This window comes from Monodelphis domestica, chromosome 3 (assembly GCF_027887165.1).
Source record: "Monodelphis domestica isolate mMonDom1 chromosome 3, mMonDom1.pri, whole genome shotgun sequence".
Taxonomy (NCBI): domain Eukaryota; kingdom Metazoa; phylum Chordata; class Mammalia; order Didelphimorphia; family Didelphidae; genus Monodelphis; species Monodelphis domestica.
In genome coordinates this window covers 44,880,842-44,898,470 of record NC_077229.1, presented here as the reverse complement: position 1 = coordinate 44,898,470, position 17,629 = coordinate 44,880,842, and the positions used below count along the sequence as shown (strand labels likewise).

Sequence of the window (17,629 nt, the reverse complement as noted above, 5' to 3'; positions counted from 1 at the left end):
TTCAGTTCTAATTCAGTTCACCCCAGTTGCCATGTTAGGAACTAATATTTCTGTAGTACTTCTAGATTTGTATACATAATCTAATTTGATTTTACTTAAGTTTGTTAGGTTTTTTCTTTAATCTGTCCTACTTTTAATAAGGAAGAATAATTGGATCCAGCATATTGACAATTACAAATGTTTTTTCTGTCTAAATAAAGATAATTCTAAATCTTTGATTTACGTGATTCAAAGTATAAATTGAATGATCAGGCTGATTAAAAAGGTGCTGTCCTTCTGCCAAAAGTATCCATTTTAGACATTGTCTTGACTCTCAATTTACCTAACTCTGGGCTTAGGACTCATAGACTCAGTGCTGAAAGGGGTTGCCTAGCTAGTTGCTTTGACTTGGGCCTGTTCCACAGTTACATACATATTCTTTTGTGAACTACTTTGAATACGTGGGCTTTGCTATTTTACATCCAAATCCTACAGATTTGAAGAGATCATTTTGTTCTTGGTTAAGAAGGGTGGGGAAAACTTTGAGATCCCCAATCAATCTGGCTACTGGTAGGACCATTTGTTGCAGCGCATCCAAGGACCCAGTACTTCCTAATGGACTAGCTGTGCTGAGGACTGTGCTCCAGCGTTATTTCTAAGGAGGGGGAAAAAAGGAGAAAGACAAACCTCAGATGTAGCTACTGCAAAGGTACTGAAGAATAGAGGTTGGCAGGTAAAAAAGGGCAACAAGCGGTGCATGCACCTTCCAGACAAACATCTCTAGATGGCTATGGATCAGAGATAGCCAAAACTAGGCCTGATTCAGAGGGAAGTGAACATGGCCTTAAGTTTTCAGGATCATCTCATCACAGGTTAGAAGTAAATGAAGATGAGAGAACCCCAGAAGCTTCATTTTACGCTTGTGAATTAATGGGATTTTGAGCCTGTGGTTGAGGTCATTCTTCCCTTGACCCTATACAGTCCTGGTGCATGGAATTGTTTATGAACAAACTTCTTTGTTCTAGTAGCTGGGGCTGATGAACAGAACAAAGATTTCTGATGTCCTCAGGTGGCTTGATTGATGTGTTTCATTCTCTGGAGCCAGGCTTTTTTTTTTTTTTAAACCCTTACAGTCCATCTTGGAGTCAATACTGTGTATTGGCTCCAAGGCAGAAGAGTGGTAAGGGCTAGGCAATGGGGGTCAAGTGACTTGCCCAGGGTCACACAGCTGGGAAGTGTCTGAGGTCAGATTTGAACCCAGGACCTCCCTTCTCTAGGCCTGGTTCTCAATCCACTGAGCTACCCAGCTTCCCCCCCCCCCCCAGGCTATATTTAAGATGATAATTTGTATGCAGTTAGTTGTATTTGCTTTAGAACATGTTTAAAAAGGGATTGCATTTTGTGACCTTTATTTGGCTTTTTGTCTGACCTTAAATCTAATGCCAAATGTTTGATAGTAACAATTAATTCAAGAGGGGAAAAAATCCAATTTAAAATAGTTGAGTATTAGGAATAGAATTTTCGTTTGCCACAATTAGTTGTGATAAATTCCACATTTAACCCATATGTGAAAGATGGGTCTTTGCAGAGTCTGGCAGTCTGCTCTTGACCCTGACACTGGTTGGTTGGATGACTTTCACAGGATTATAGTGGCAGAAGTCAGAGGAGTACTGCTGATTTATCATGCACATTTATCCACAGTGACTAGAATACTGAGTGTGTCAGACAGGTAATAAAAGACTATTGTACTTTCTGTGTGCCCAGCGCTGTCCTGAATGCTGGGGATACACAATCCCTACCCTCAAGCAGCTTCCAGTCAAATGAGAGAAGATAACACATGAAGAAGCTGAAAAGGGCTGCCAGCAAAGATGCCTGAGCAGTGCCTCCAGAATGGGGAGGAGAGGAATGTGTGAAATGAGAATGGAAAGATTAGATTGAAACCAATAAAATATTTTAGATGCTAAACAGAAGGATTTTTCATCCTGTGGTGGTTAGGGTAGAAGGGAACCACTTCCAATTGTTGAGAAAGGAGAGTGATATGATTGTCTTTATTTTAGGAATTTCAGTTTAGCGGCTTTGTGGAAGGTTGGAAGGGAGAGTCCAGGGGAAGCACCAGGAGCAAAGATTTACAAGTGGAAACAATTGTAGAAGCTGCCCAATTAAACCTCTTCTTGGAGTCCTTAAGATGACTGGCAACCCCTGATGTCACCAACTGGCTGAGCTGGAATATGAGCCCAGGGCTTCCCAGCATTCTTCTGTGCCTCCGCGGATGAATACAGTGGGTGGGGAGCATAGATTTCACAGTGGTAGACTTACAGTGTTAGACCATGGGTTCGTGTGGACACACATGGGTGTATGTGAATAGAAGCTTTAGACAGTCAGATAGTCTGGGGGTTGGACATGACCCCAGGGTGCAAACCTTGGTGACTAGAAAGGGAGTGAAGCCCCCAAGAGAAATAGAAAAGTTGGGAGAGGAGGGGTTAGGCCTCTAGAAAAAAAGATGAGCCCTGATTTAGACCTGTGCTTGAAATGGAGATACTCATGTAGCACACACTAGTGGGTGACATGAAGCTAGAGCTCCCAGAGAGACCTTGGAGTGAGCTATGTAGACACAGATTTCATCTGCATAGAAGTAAAAGGAACCAGTGGAAAACTATTGGTCTTGAGAGAAACCAGCCAGAGACAGAGCCTTGGGGGGGCCCTCAGGGTTTGGAGGCACACAGAGCAAGGATTTGAATGGTCTGGCAGAGGAGGCCAGCCAGGTAAGACGGGCATGGGAGTAGTGGGAATCCCTAAAGGTGCAAGGTGGTCAGCTAGGTCATAAGGCAGTCAGGTTTAGCAACTGCAGATTATTGCTAACCAGGGAGCATGCTGTTTAATGAGGAGAGGGGGAAGTAGAACATCTAAGGACTTTGGTGGTTAAGAAAGGGAAGAGGTGAGAGATTGAGAAGGGGTTGAAGGGTCAAGAAAACATTTCTGAAGGATGGGAGGTTTTCCCACAGGAAGTGAGATATGGCAGGTGTTGCTGCCCAGTCCTGTAGTTGTTAGTGATTTTTTTTTTTTTATCCTGGTATGAAGCTTTCTATTTAGCCAGAATACATGTGATCTTACAGGCTCGGCCCATTGTTCTGTTTTTATCAGTCTTGCATTTTGGATCCTGATTTCTTGGTCAGTGTATCAGATCTCCAGGCTTCGTATCATCTACCAAGTTGATAAGCTTGCCATCATGGCCTCCCTCCAGATCATTAGCAGAGCCATTGAACAGAATGGCAAATCAGCTGCATTTCAGAGAGGTCAAACTCCTTCCAGTAGGGTGGCTTTTCTCCCCAGAATGCCGGAGAACACAGGACCTCTGAGTACTGAGCTGCAAGGGCCACCTTCTGTGGAGAGAGCTGTCAGAATTCAATCTGGAGAAGGAGGTTCCCAGCAGGGTCACTGGCCAGGGCTGTTGAGGAGCACTGGCTTCCACAGCTCCAAATTCAGGAGTGGAAACTGAGAAGTCACTAAAAGGACTGTGGTCTCTGCCATTGTTACCATTCACCTCACCACCTTCAGAAATGGGGAAGGGAGGGGGCAACTGGGTAGCTCAGTGGATTGAGAGCCAGGCCCAGAGATGGGAGGTCCTGGGTTAAAATCTGGCTTTAGACACTTGTAGCTGGGTGACCCTGGGCAAGTCACTTGACCCCCATTGCCTAGCCCTTACCACTCTTCAGCCTTAGAGCCAATATACAGTATTAATTCTAAGATGGAAGGTAAGGGTTTGGTACTTTGAAACTCTTTCCTTGTTGTTTCTGAGGCTTTTAGTGTTTATTAGCAGGGTCAACTAGGTGGCACAGTGAATGGAGCACCAAACCTGGTGTTGGGAGGGATCTGGGTTCAAATGTGACCTCAGAGACTTCCTGGCTCTGTGACCCTGGGCAAGTCATCTAACCTCAATTGCTTGACATTTCCTGCTCTTCTGCCTTGGGAACTAATAATACACAGTAATGATTCTAAAATGGATTGTAAGGTTTTAAAAAATGTGTATTAGCAGACTTTTCACTCCTCCCTGACTACAACATTTACCACCCAAATTTTTATTTTATTAAAATGCTTGTATGACAGCTAAATGTTCAAATCATTTGGATTAATTTAATCTTCCTATGAGTCATGTTCCTTAGGAAAAGAGCCTTTATGTAATATTCCAGGGCAGCATGGACTTGAGTAGGAATCTTGGTTTTCCTTTTTGCTATGGAACATTGGACAGGTTTCTTGGCCTCAATTTCACTATCCATAAAGCGGATATAATACTTGTTCTACTGACTTTTAATTAGCATAGAATTAGGGAATGTGAAATTAGTATTTTTGTATACCCAGTTAGCAGATGGGTGAAGCCTGGGGCCCTTTGTCAGTAATTTTTTTTTAAATGCGTAAAATAAGAGACATTAGATTACAAAGGAACCAATTACATTAAAATACATACATTAAAAATCTCAAAAAGAAAAAAAACAAACAGGACCATAGATCTAATTAAGAACCCTTCATTTCTATTCCAGATACCTTATTTTATAGTTGAGGAAGCCAAAGGCTCCAACTTGACCATAATCCCCCACTTGTAAAAAATGGAGGTGCCAAGATTTTAATCTAGGACCTCTGATCCTAGTTGAAGTTTCTGCTACCCCAGTGAGAAAATATTTACCTGAGGATGAATTGGGAGTCTTTCAGGAGAGCAGAGGGCACTTAGGTTCTACCCTTCCCTGTTGGCATGATCGTTAGACCCACATTTCTCTGTCTCTACAACCAGAGATTCATATTCTTTCTACTCATTAGAATTGATAAGATTTCTTGCTGGTAAAGGTTGTGCAGGACCAAATGTTGAAGCCTTAGTCATTTTGATTTAGTATGAAATTAGCCCTCTTGGACACATCAACCTTTGTTTCGACCAACAAGTGATTTATTCTTTCTTACTCTGGGTGAGTGAGTGTCTGAAGCTTTTTTGTTTTGTTTTTACACATCTTGCCAGTGAAGACCAAGTGATCTGACCCAGTTATTGCTGGTATCCATTTTTGGCATCATCTTCTATTGCTTTCAGCTAGAGATCACTTGATCATTGGGTCTTTGGGTCTTCTTTGGGAAGGTTTTATATAGAGTTGGGTTTTGTGCTCTTAAGCCATGAATTTTGTTCTAAGGATGCTTCCATCCCTTATGAGTCCCATGTAAGTGACCTGTCTGCTGTGAAACCTTCCCTGATGACCTACTCATGGTTACTATTATACTAAATGTCTGCACCTGTCCATCAGTCCAGCAAATAGATATTGAACATCTGCTGTGTGCCAAGCACTCTGGCTGCTGAGAGGGACAAAGTCTAGGTAGCACACTGCCCTTATTTTATATAAAGCCTTCTTTCTATAAAGTATGTGCTATTTTACTGTCTTGAGGGGGGGGCGTTAATAATGTTTTATTCTCAGATTATGAATTCCTGGTTGTCAGGATGAATTATACATTTTTAAATGTCTTATAATATTTTTCATTGTGGCCTAAGGACTTGTGGCTTTGTTCACTGAACAGATGTCATCCACTAAGTGCAAGTCTCTTGCTTCTAGATGTGGATTAATTTAATGGGAATCACAGAATTTGAGAGTTAGAAGGGACTTTATGCAGTGAAAGGCCCCTTCCTGAAATATGCCTAACATGATTGGCCAGCCTCTGTTTAGCAGCTTTGTGGAAGGAGACCCCTAAAGCAAGGAAGCCCGTTGCCTCTCAAGGCAGCCCATTCCCTTTTTTCGTAGCTCTCATTGATAGGAAGGTTTTATTTACTCTAATGTACAGCTTAGATTGGCCTCTTTCTTCTCTTCTCCACACTAAAATGTACCCCATTCCTTTAACCAATCCTTATGTGTCATGAACTCAAACCTCTGTAACCTTCTTGGTGCAGTTGGTATGGTACCACAGCTAGAGTCAGAAAGACCCATGTTCACATTTAGCTTCAGATACAACTATGGCACCCAAGATTAAATGAGCTTTTTTGCCTGCTATACCACTCTGCTCATTCTTTCTTGTAGGCCTCTAAAACCCCTAGATCTTTCTAACCATGGCTTCATGAGTTGGTGTTGGTGAAGTTGATTTTTGTACCCAAGGACAACTTTGTTTTGTCCTTATTGAATTTCATCATATTAAATTCATCCCAATTGCTCTAATCCAGTAGTGGCGAATCTTTTAGAGACTTGAGTGCCCAAACTGCACTCTCATGCCGCATGTGAGCTACTGCCTTATCCCAGACAGTTCCCATTGGGCTACTGGGCAGCAGGGAGGGTGATGGGAGAAATGTCCTTGGGAGAGGGGGAGGGGGACAACCCCCTCCAGCATGTGTACCATAGGTATGCTAACATAGCCCTAGTCTGTCACTGTGGATCCTGATTTTGTTGTCCAGTGTGTTAGCTCTCCTTCTAAGTTTAATGTGATCTGAACCTGGTATTTATCATTGATTAAAATGTTAACCAGCCCAGTGTGAAGCACAGTTCCCTGGGCCACCCTTGGAAACATCTTGACATGTAAATGTTGAACTGTTAACAACTTTTTTTGAGACATTGCAAAAAAAATTGGGCTGAAATGGCTGCCTGAAGAGGAGGCCGGCTTCCCCTCCTACTCCGTCCCAGTTTCCACATACCTCCAACAAAATGCTGAAGTTTGCATCAGATTAGACTATCAAGAAATCCAATGAGAAACTTCTGCCTCCTCATGTGCACAGTCAGGCAGAAGCCCAAGGGCAGTAGGAAAGGGGGATTCCAACATGAATACAAGGTAGCCTCCCAGTGCAACCAAAGAAAGGCCAGAAACATGCACCCTTGAAGGCTCTGAATCTGGAGTTAGCAAGAATGGAGGCCTCCCCCAGAATGCAGCATTCCAAAAGGCAAAAGATAACAGGTTTATAACCAAGAGTAATTTATGCTGCCAAGCCAAATATCCTACAAAGAAAAGAACTGAACTTTTAGAATAGAAGACTTTTGTGCATTTCTGACAAAAAGACCAGAGCTGAGTAGGAATGTTTAAATATTAATATGAGTTCAGAGAAACCTAAAAAGATAAATTTCTCGGACATGTCATACAATGATATAGCACCAATATCTGACATATGTCATACAATGATATAGCACAAATAGGGAGAGAAGAAATAGATCTCATTAGAATCTTAATGTATTAATGGAGTATTGAGAGAGAAAACTAAGAAAATAGTTCTCCCTAGAGCTAGATTGGTTCTATTCTAAAGGTTTGAAGAAGGGAGAAAAGGAGGAAAGTTAAAAGGAATATGCTTGTTTAGAAAAGAGGAAAGGGGATGAAACTTTTTATTTCTCAGAGTCAAGGTGCATGAGAAGTACATACAAACATGGAAGGGAAGGAGTGCTGGAGAGTAGGCCCAAGCTGAATTTAGCTGCTCTGCTTTCTTTCTGGTGACCCTTGTCATGGCCTATCTCCAAGCAAAGGCTTTGTCCCATCTTTGATCCTTGTTTTTTTCTCACTGTCAATAGCTTTCTAAAACCTGAAACTTAAGAGGCAACCTTAAGTGGGATCATGTCCCAAAAAGTATCCCGTTATTAACCAAATACATTTAATATGCAATAAGATAATTTTCATAAAAGGCTTAGCACGGTGCTAGATAGATGCTTATTCCCTTCTCCCTTTTCCTATTTAATAGGTGAGGGAAATAGCGTGCTAAATTTCATTTCAGACAGTTTTATTTTGCCCCTTGGTTAACCATTTCCATATCTATCCTCTGCACCATCTTGTTATCAGGACTGGTCATGCTTAAAATGGCTGTCGTTGTGGCACTGCCAGTAATCAACTCAGTGCTGGCAGTAGTCCTGGATTTGGAGGCTAAAAATAACTTCTGGTAAGGAGGCTAGATAGAACTTGCCTGTGAGGTAGCGGGAACCTCAGGGTTTCTTTTGGGGGACAGGCATGTCTTTCTGTATATCCACTACTGATCTGTAGGAATACCTTTAACCCATGAGATTGCCAGCAGTCAAGTGGTTAATCCTGTTGATCTCCTGGAGGGGCTGCAGTGCTAAGTTTGATGGCTGAAAGACCTGAGATTGAACCTTGCCTCAGACTGTCTTTAGCTCAGTCACTTCCCCTCTCTCAGCCTCAGTTTCTGTGAATTAAGGATGATTATAATAGCACCAGAGCTTTGTGAGAATCAACCGAGATATAATAGACTTCATAATAGACTGCAAATGTTGTTTAATAAACAGAATTTGTTGGTCTTTGGAACATCTTGAGAGCAGAATGTGGTTCAGGAGAAAGTACACTTTCCCCAGAGCAGGTACCCGACAGTCCTGCTGTTAGACTCTGGCTACAGCCATGGTTCTCTATTTAAATTTTCCTTTCATTTCATTAGATTCATTTTATGAAGGTTTTCGGTCCAGGGACCCATTTCAATATGGATAACTTAAAGATCAGAAGTCCTTTTGCCTCCTTCCTTTTGGAAGTGCTTCATTGCTTTCAAACATGGTCATTTACAGATTTGCTTAGGACCGGATATTAGATTTTAACCTCTGTTCTTTCTCTTTTGCATGGATGTCTGGTTCCCCTAAGAAAGGTGTCCTCAGTGATGCTGCTAGGGTGTCTGAGGAGATAGCACACCCTTTCTCCTCAGTCTCCTTAATTTGGACATTTTGGGCTAATTTTGCCCCTCAAGTGTGATGGATTTTTATCTTCCTTGAGGTTCCTTAGGTTCTTATGGAGAAAGCTTTTAAAGAAATTGCTCAGCTACAGTGACAGTATTGTGATTTTGGAATAAGTGCTCTTAACATTCATGGAGATGCCCTGGAGTCTTTCTAAGATTCATCCTTCAGGGCAGACCTGTGATTGCTTCAGTGTGGAGAATCCCCATGGTGGAAATTCTCTTTTCTGATGGTGATGAAGCTGCTGATCTTCAGCTCAGAGGCGCTCTGTGGAATGGGCCTTGGCATGCATCTGAGGCTGGACTCACCATGGCTGACATCACTACTCTATGCTACCTTTTAAGAGTTTTGTCTTTGGGAAAAGTCAGGTCACTTCTCCCTCCTGGCAGTCATATCCCCTCAAGTCTTGTTGCCTCCTAAGGATGCTCCCCTCCCTCACAGTCCCTAAAGGAACTGGACAAATGGGTGAGGAGAGAGAGTTGTGTGACCTTAGAGAACTGTTTCTGCCCCTCAGCTCCTGCCCTTGGTTCATCAGAGGCCCTCCCCAAATGGGCCTTAGGGTTTTGAGGCCATTGAAGATGGAATGGGAATGAAACTGATGGGCTGGTTAGATGGTAGAGACCACTGCAGGAATATGCATAAACGTACACCCCTTCAGTAAATATGTAGGAAGTAGCTAAAGATAAGATCATTTAAGAGAGAGGACTCTAGGACTTAGGAAAGAATTGAGAAAGATTTTCTGTGTCTCAGAAAGAGGCTTTCCTGGCATGAGGCACAGCCAGACAGAGAGTAAAAGTCCAAAGATGGTACCTGGTGGATTACATGTGAGGAACAGAGAGAAAACCAGTTTATCTGAATCTCAGAGGACAAGAAGCAGAGCAATGACTAGTAGGGCTCAAAGAGAGTGAGGACAATTTGTAAAAGGCTTTAAGAACCACCTTCTATTTGATTCTGGAGTTGTCCAGTAGGAGAGTTTTATGAAGGAAGTTGTAGGGTTTTTTTGTTTGTTTTGTTTTTGATGAACTGGTACCTTCTGCCTTAGTAACAACTCTAAGACCAAAGAGCAAGGGCTATGTAAATGGAATAAAGTGACTTGCCTAGGGTCATACTGCTAGGAAGTTTCTAAGGCTAGATTTGAACCTAGGCCCTCCTGGCTCTAGGCCTGGCTCTCTTCCACTGAACCACTTAATTGCCCCCTAATATAATCTTAAAGACTTGGCTTTCTAGCCCCAGGGTTGTAAAAAATTCTCCTGATTACTCCTTTTCCCTGTGTTGGTAAGTCTGATAGTAGAAGGCAAAAAATGTGGATATTTGATTTTCAAATCCCCAGTTGATTCTTCTTTCACACCAGAGAGAGGGAAGGCATTAACAGTCTGGCAAGTGTTGGAGTTGGATTTGGGAATGTGAAGTCTCCCCTTTGACAGTCTGGCATCTCCTTCCAGCCTAAGTGGAACCTATGGAATGGGGATGATAAGAGCTGACTTTTGTGTGACCCTCTAGAATTGGCAGAGCATTTCACATCCATCTCCTCATTGGATACTTGTTGAGGCTTAGAGACTTTGTGGCCATTTGGCTAATAAACAAGGCCAGTCAGGGATCTGACCCCAAGTCTTCTGACTACCAAGGTCAGTGCCCTGTCCAGTAGGCCAGGCTGCTGGAAAGCAGTGGAATCAGTGTTAACTTTTTTCCATTATATTCTTGTACATTCTTTTCCTTTCGAATTATAGATCTTACTTGTAGAAATTCATTTCTACTATGAATCACAACTTCTTTGTTAGCTGACATGTCTTAACTTTGTTTTAATGGAAAAATACAATGGGGGTGGAGGGAATAGCATTTTTTGAGTATGGGTGTTCCTGGTACGTGGGCATTTATGGATGAAGACCATAGAGAGGGAGGACTGGCCAGTGCTTGGCCGAGTCAGGGAGTCTGTCTGTATCGAAGACCTGGCCCTCCTACCACCTAGGTGTGGAACTTGGGTACCGAGGGTGGGGTTAGATCAAATCAGAGGAGAGCCTTCCTTCCAGCCCTGACATTCTTAATTTTTTTTCTAATTGCACATAAAAACAATTTTAAAACTTTATTTGTTTTTAAATTTTGAGCTCTTAAGTTCTCTTTTCCCCCTCATTGAGATGGCTAGCGATTTATACATGCACAGCCTGACATTCTTTCAAATATGCCTGAAGACCTGAATCAGTTCCCTTTACCTTATAATCTAGCCCATACTGGGATTAGCTACACGCTTCACAAAAATGTTGAATACCAAACTAAGGAGAGCCATCTTCCCTCAGGCCTACCCTGGAGCAGAGGAGATGGTTAAGGGGTGAGATTATAAAAAAGTTTAAGGCAGATAGCAAATGGGCTTTCTTTTTCTTTTGCTATATATGTCAAGTCAGCAAATTATATTTTTAGTATCTATGTGCCAAGCACTGTGCTAAAACACTGGAGATAGAAAAAAAGGTAAAATCATTCCCTGCCCTTAGAGTCTACCTGAGGAGACATTATTCCAACAACTTCTGTACAGGATAAATTGGGAATGATTGTAGAGGGAAGAACTGACATAGAGGACTGAGAATGGCTTTTTACAGAAGGTGGGATTTTAGCTGGGTCTTGATAGAAGCCAGGAAGTAAAGTTAAAGATGGAAAGTATACCTGGCATGGAGTTAGTAAGGATGCCACCACCAGTTGGGAGATTCAGTGATGTTTTGGCGTCAGAAGAAAGAAACCTGGAAAGATAGCAGACAGGTCAGATTCTGAAGGGCTAGAAAGCCAAGTGCCTGACTTTCTTCTGTGAGTGGTGCAGAATTGGTGTCAGGGAAGAAGAAAAAATGTCTCACCTTACCTCTTTTATAGTTCTTCCATTTCTTTGGCGGTTGAGATTTAGAGGCTTGAAAACAAGGGAGCTTAAATGTGGCAAAATTCTGGGTGGGCCGTATGTTGGCCTGAATGTTCCAAAGAGTTAGAAATGATTGTACTAAGTATTTATACAAACCAGATTCATTTAGAACTACATGTTCAGAAAAAAGGGGTTCCAGCCTTCCTCATAGTAGTCTCCTCCATTCGAGACTTTAGGCTACCCCGGACTGAGGGACAGGCTGAGTGTCACAGAACTGACAACTAAAGGCTGTCAGCCACCACAGGCCTCCATAGAAACCTTCACAACCTTACATGAGTGTTGGCAAGTAATTTTCCTGTTGGAGACTTTGCTTTTTGTCTAATGCTGTTAGGGAACGGTTGGGGTTGAATTCGTTTTCATGGGTAGTGAGTGATGATATCGATGATGGAGGAAGAATCCACTTTAATATTGATTCTTTGTCATGGGAGTGACGTCTAGTTATCGACTCTGGTTGGTCCCTGTGAAAACTGAGAATGGAGCAGAACTGGGCTAATTGAGCTATCACCTCCCAGGTCCCTCTTCTTGGGGATTGGAGCAGGACTGATAACAATGATAATATTCAGACTCAGACTTGTTAGGCTACAAATAATTTCTCCTTGTTGCATAAGCATTTCCTGAAGGAATTTCTTTTTACCTTGATGTGTCCCTGCAGTCAGGTGAACGGCTGAGCATTGCCTCTTGAGATTATATATCAAGTGATTACATGTCCTATAGAAACAGAGCTTTATTAAAAGAGTAAGCCCAGCCTGTGACAGTTCATGGGTCAAAAGTAGGAGTTGCAGAGTTGAGAGTCCGAATAGATTGTTTGGTGTGAATGAACCCACTTTTGGTAGGATGTAGGGAATTGCTATATTTGGATGACGTAGCTGTGGCCCCCATCGAGTAATTTCTGGACTGGAAGGGAACCTCAGTTGTTCAAAGAATCTCCTACAACATGCCCATAGAGTGAAGCAGGTAATGAGCATGGAGAGGAGACCAGCAGCCCTAGTTATTGGGAAATTAATTCTTCTGTCGAGCCAGTGGGTGCCTTTTCCACAAGATGGCCCTGAAGATACTTGGGAGATAGTTGTCAGGTTCTCTCTTACCCAAGCTGAAGAGCTTCACCCAGTCTTCATGTGACAAGATCTTGAAACTCTCCCTTCCCTCTCCTGGCTTCTCCAGCAGGTTGTCAAAACCATTGTCTAGGCTCTGTAATCTTCAGTCTCTCCATGCTACCTATAAACACATCTGTTTCCCCATCCTCAGTCCTCCAGGTCCCTGTACTTACTGTCCTCCTGCTCCACGTGTCCTCTTGGGAAGAGGTGTCTCTTAAGTCCTCCACAATCTGGCTTCCACATCATTTACCCCAAAACAGCTTCCTCTGAAATTACCAATGATCTCTTAATAGCATGTGTAATTCCTTTTCTCTGACCTCCACTTTCTTAGCCTCTTATCAGCATTTGCCCTTTTGACCACCTTTTCCTCCTGAATACTTTGCACAGCCTGTCCTAGTTCTTCTACTTGCCTCCCCATACTTTCTCAGCCTCCTTTTGCTGGATCTTTGTCCCTGGCACACCCCCAACTCTTGTTTTGCTGGGCTTTGTCCTGTGGCCTCTTCTTTTCTCTTACCAGTTCTCACTGGTTCAGTTTATGATTTCAATGCATGATTCCCAGATCTCTATCCTGCCTCTTCAACTGCCTTTTAGATACCAATTCAAGATTAAATGTCTACTATTTGCCATGCACTGTGCATCCATTTAATTTTGAAAAAGGCAATCCCACTCCTCAAAGTGCTTACGATCTAATGGGAGGAAACAACACACAAAAGGAGGTAGGCAAGGGAGATCAGGCATCTTGTTCTGGGGGGTTGAAACCATGTGAAGCATCAGATGCAGAGTGGGGAAATTTCTTAACTCCTTAGTCTGGAACTGAGTCTGGAACTAAGGGTCTATAGGCACCTCAGACTTGGAATTTCCAAAACAATTCATTATTTTTTCTCCGAAGGCTCCAAGGTTGATCTTTCAGGGTCATCTGTGACTCTTCACTCTCGCTCCTTCCTTAAGTCTGCTCATTGCCCAATGTTTTCCATAGACACTCAACCTTCCAAAAGGCCAGGCCCCCTGTGACACACATAGGGCTATATTAGCTTCCTTGATGCTGCACTGAAATCACCAAAGGCTTTTCAGACCATCTGTGATCTAGACAGCTCAGCCTTGTACAAGAAAAGGTTGAATTTGGAGTTTTTTAAAACCAAAATTCATCTCACTCATTTCGACCCAATGTTCTAATTTCTTTAGATGACTTTGAATCCTGACTGTCATCCACTATGTCTTCTATCTTTGCCTTTATCTAAGTCATCAATAAAGAAATTAATTATCCTGGGACCCACACATTGTTTGGTCCCTGGGGCACTTCATAGGGGACCTCTTTCCAAGTAAACATTGAACCACTGATGGACTACTTTTTGACTGTAGGCATTCACCAGCCCTAACTGCTATTATCTCTCATATCTCTAAATCTTTTCAACATGAGAAACGTAATTAGATGTGTGAAAATTTCTTTTTCATATGCTGTATCAGTTTCTATGAGGGAGAATTACAGTGTATTCCTGTGACTGGGATATGGGTCAGAGATGCTGCTTTTTCTTTGTCATTAGGAATGGCTTCCTTTGTAACAGAATTTGATTAATAAATGAAAGGAACATAGGTTTTTTCCCTGCCTACATGATCTGCCATGCTGTGGGGCTGGGGAGGACTGGGTATTGATTCTCCCCTCTAAAACAGAAGATCCAGGCTTGAGGAGCAGCTTAGAGGTGATGAGCTTGCCCCATGGAGGAGGTAAGGCCCACAGAGGCCCCATCCTGTTCTTCCATCCTGGGACAGTCTTTGCTTTCTTTGCTTATTCTGAGGACTAATGTTCCTCAGACCATTGTAGGGTTGTAGCTCACCTTTGCTTTCTGCTTCTACTTGCCTTTTTTTTTAAACCATTATATGTATGAACCTAAATATTGGTCTTAAAGAAGAGAGTAAGGGCCAGACATTGGGGATAAACCTGTCTTGCCCCAAATCACACAGCATAGGAAGTATCTGAGGCCAGATTCATACCCAGGTCCGACACTCCATCCACTGTGCTACCTCACTGTTTGCCCTCCACCCCCACCCAGTCTTAAAAAGCTTGGGGGATGGGGGATTGGCATACTTAGGTGGATCAGTGGATTGAGAGCCAGGTCTAGAAACAGGAGAGGACCTGGGTACAAATATGGCCTCAGATACTTCCTAACTTTGACCCTGGGCAAGTCAGACTCCCATTGCCTGGCCCTTACTGCTCTTCTGCCTTGGAACTAAAACACAGTGTTGACAGTGTTTAAAAAAAGCTCCGATCTAATGACCCCTTCACCTACTTGGTCTTTCCCACCCACCCACTGAGCAGCTTGGTAGACTTGGGTTTGAGCCCTGCTCCACCTAGTATAAACCTTTAACCAGCCTATTTTGTAGTACAGGAGTGAGATAAGGGGGGCCAGCTGACACCTTTTTCTGTTCTCAAATCTTCTGGGCAATGGCTGAATGAATCAATCACATCTCACTTAGGAAAGTTTGAAGATTTCAGAGTTGAGGCAGATGTAGATCAAACCCATTGCCAGGTAAATAATGGAGGGGTTTTCTTAATTAAACTCTTATGCTGGAGCAGCAATATTTCCTTTATCAATTTAATTTTTAGATGCTTTTCCCAAAAAACTCACATGCAAAGCAGGCTTGATAATTTAAGTTCTTCATGATTGTATCCAGTTTGGGTTCTTTTCCCTGGAGGAACTTAGCAACTAACAAGGATCTAGAAAATGGGTCTTCCATCACAGCCATAAGCTTAAGAAATACAATGGCTAAAAGTCTCAGTTTTAAGTATATTGACCTGAGTTCCCTTCCACTATCTCTGGTCTCCATGTTCAGAGGTTTGGTTTGAGGTTTGATGTCATTGTTGTCCTAGGATGGATTTCCAGTTCTGCCTTCTTTGCTTTGCACTGTTTATAGTATACATTTGTCACTTTAATGCTGCCATTTCCATTCTGTTGATAACTGGTAATTGGCTTATTCCTTTACCAGTCCTTGGATATAGTAGTTTCATTTCACCTACAGTTGTCATTTGTGGGGGTTTTTTGTTGTGTTTTGGGTTTTTGCGATTACAAATAAAATAGCTATGGATGTTTTTTTCAGAATTGCTTAAAAATATATTTATTTGTTATTTTTTAAAATAAAAACTCTTACCTTCCGTCTTGGAGTCAATACTGTGTAAGGGCTAGGCAATGGGGGAGTGACTTACCCAGGGTCACACAGCAGGGAAGTGTCTGAGGCCAGATTTGAACCTAGGACCTCCTGTTTCTAGGCCTGGCTCTCAATCCACTGAGCCACCTAGCTGCCCCCTAAAAAAATTTTTTTTTACCTTATCTTCTGCCTTACCTTTACTTCTAAGAAAAGCTGCCAAGAGCTAGGCAGTCAGTTAAGTGACTTGCCTGTGTCACCCAGCTAGAAAGTGTCCAGACCAGATTTAAATCCAGATCCTCCCAACTCCAGACCTGGTGCATTATCCATTGTGTATCTCCTTTAATTGTTATTTTCTAGAATATCATCCATAAAATAAAGCTCTAGTAATGGGCCACTGGGTTGAGTCAGTTTTATAGCCTACTGGATTTTACTGGGTTACACTACCCTAACAGATAATGTAATATAGAATGTTTATTTTCTCATCACTCCATGAATTTTGCCATTTTAAGCTATATTTGCCAATTTTATTGGCAATAATAATAACAAATAGACACAAATCCACGTCCATGCTCTCAGTGTGTGTACAACAAATCATAAAGTTGAAGTCAGATTTTGAAGGTATGGTGGCATCTCAAAAGTTCTCCCAATCTGCATTTTTCTGATTATTCAAGGATTGGGCATTATTTATGATTTTAAACTTTGATAAAGTAATTGTTTCTTTTGGCTCTTTTCCCACTTGGGAACAGTTGTACTAGGAAAGCTTTGTATACAATCTTCCTTCTTTTCCAGCTAAAGAAATCAAAACTCTTCCCCATGAACCCACCACCACCACACACATATACATACATACATTCTCTACTTCACACACCCTTGGGAAGTTGTCTCCCATTTTTTCTTCTTTAGTTTAGCCTGATGAAGAGATGACTTCTTCTCAAGGTTCCCCCTCTATATGGACTCTTGAACCTTTCTGTTCCTGCGCTGGCAAGCTGTTAAGGGTAGTGTGTCTGTTATACTATATTTTATTTATTTATATATATAAAAAAAACAGTATCTGGTAGGGTAGCATAACCCAGTAAAATCCAGTAGGCTAAAAAACTGACTCAACCCAGTGGCCTATTACTAGAGCTTTATTTTATGGATGATATTCTAGAAAATAACAATTAAAGGAGATATCTCTCTCTCCCTCCCCTGGATTCTTCTCTGCTGCCTACAAATATACCCATTTGCTCCCAATGCTTGAAGAAAGAAAAACCTTTATTGGGCCCTACCTTTCACATCCCTCAGGCTCTCATCTCCTCTCTCTTCCCATTTTCTCAGCAGAACTCACAGGCTCCATTGCTTCCTCCCCTCAGCCTGTCTGACAGGCTCTTCATCTTTTCTCCCGGAAACCCTCCCTCTCCCATATTTCCCTATTTCTATTGAAGACACCACTGGGACCCTGATCCTCAGTCTGCTCTTAATTACTCCCTTAATGATCCTCAGGGATGCTAGTTGCCTAATCTTGTTGTGGTTACCTCCTCCACACCTCTCCCAGGTGTTTATTCCCTTCTCTTTATTCACATGTTCTCCCTGAGGTTGGGGCCTCATCACCTCTTGCCTGGACCATTGCAGCAACCTCTTGATTGTTTTTCACATCACTGCCAAAGGGATTTTTCCCTAACTTGAATGGCAGTTCTCTGTTCCTCCTCTTCTTGCCTTTTAGGATCAAATATGTTTGGCCTTTAACGCTTTTTACCAGCTGATGCTTATTATTTACCCTCCCAGAGCTAATTAGACTTGCCCTTTCACACTCTCTGGGGTCCAACTAAAGGTTCTGTTGCTCTTTGTGCAGGGCTAGCCTGCATTTCCCCTCTTGCTCT

The 17,629-nt window shown here is 42.3% G+C and overlaps 1 protein-coding gene across 3 annotated transcripts in view; it reads left to right on the top strand.

The window, feature by feature from the left end:
- Window positions 1–17,629, top strand: part of ATP2A2 (ATPase sarcoplasmic/endoplasmic reticulum Ca2+ transporting 2) — a 57,457-nt gene that overhangs the window by 22,298 nt on the left and 17,530 nt on the right. The window lies entirely within an intron of this gene.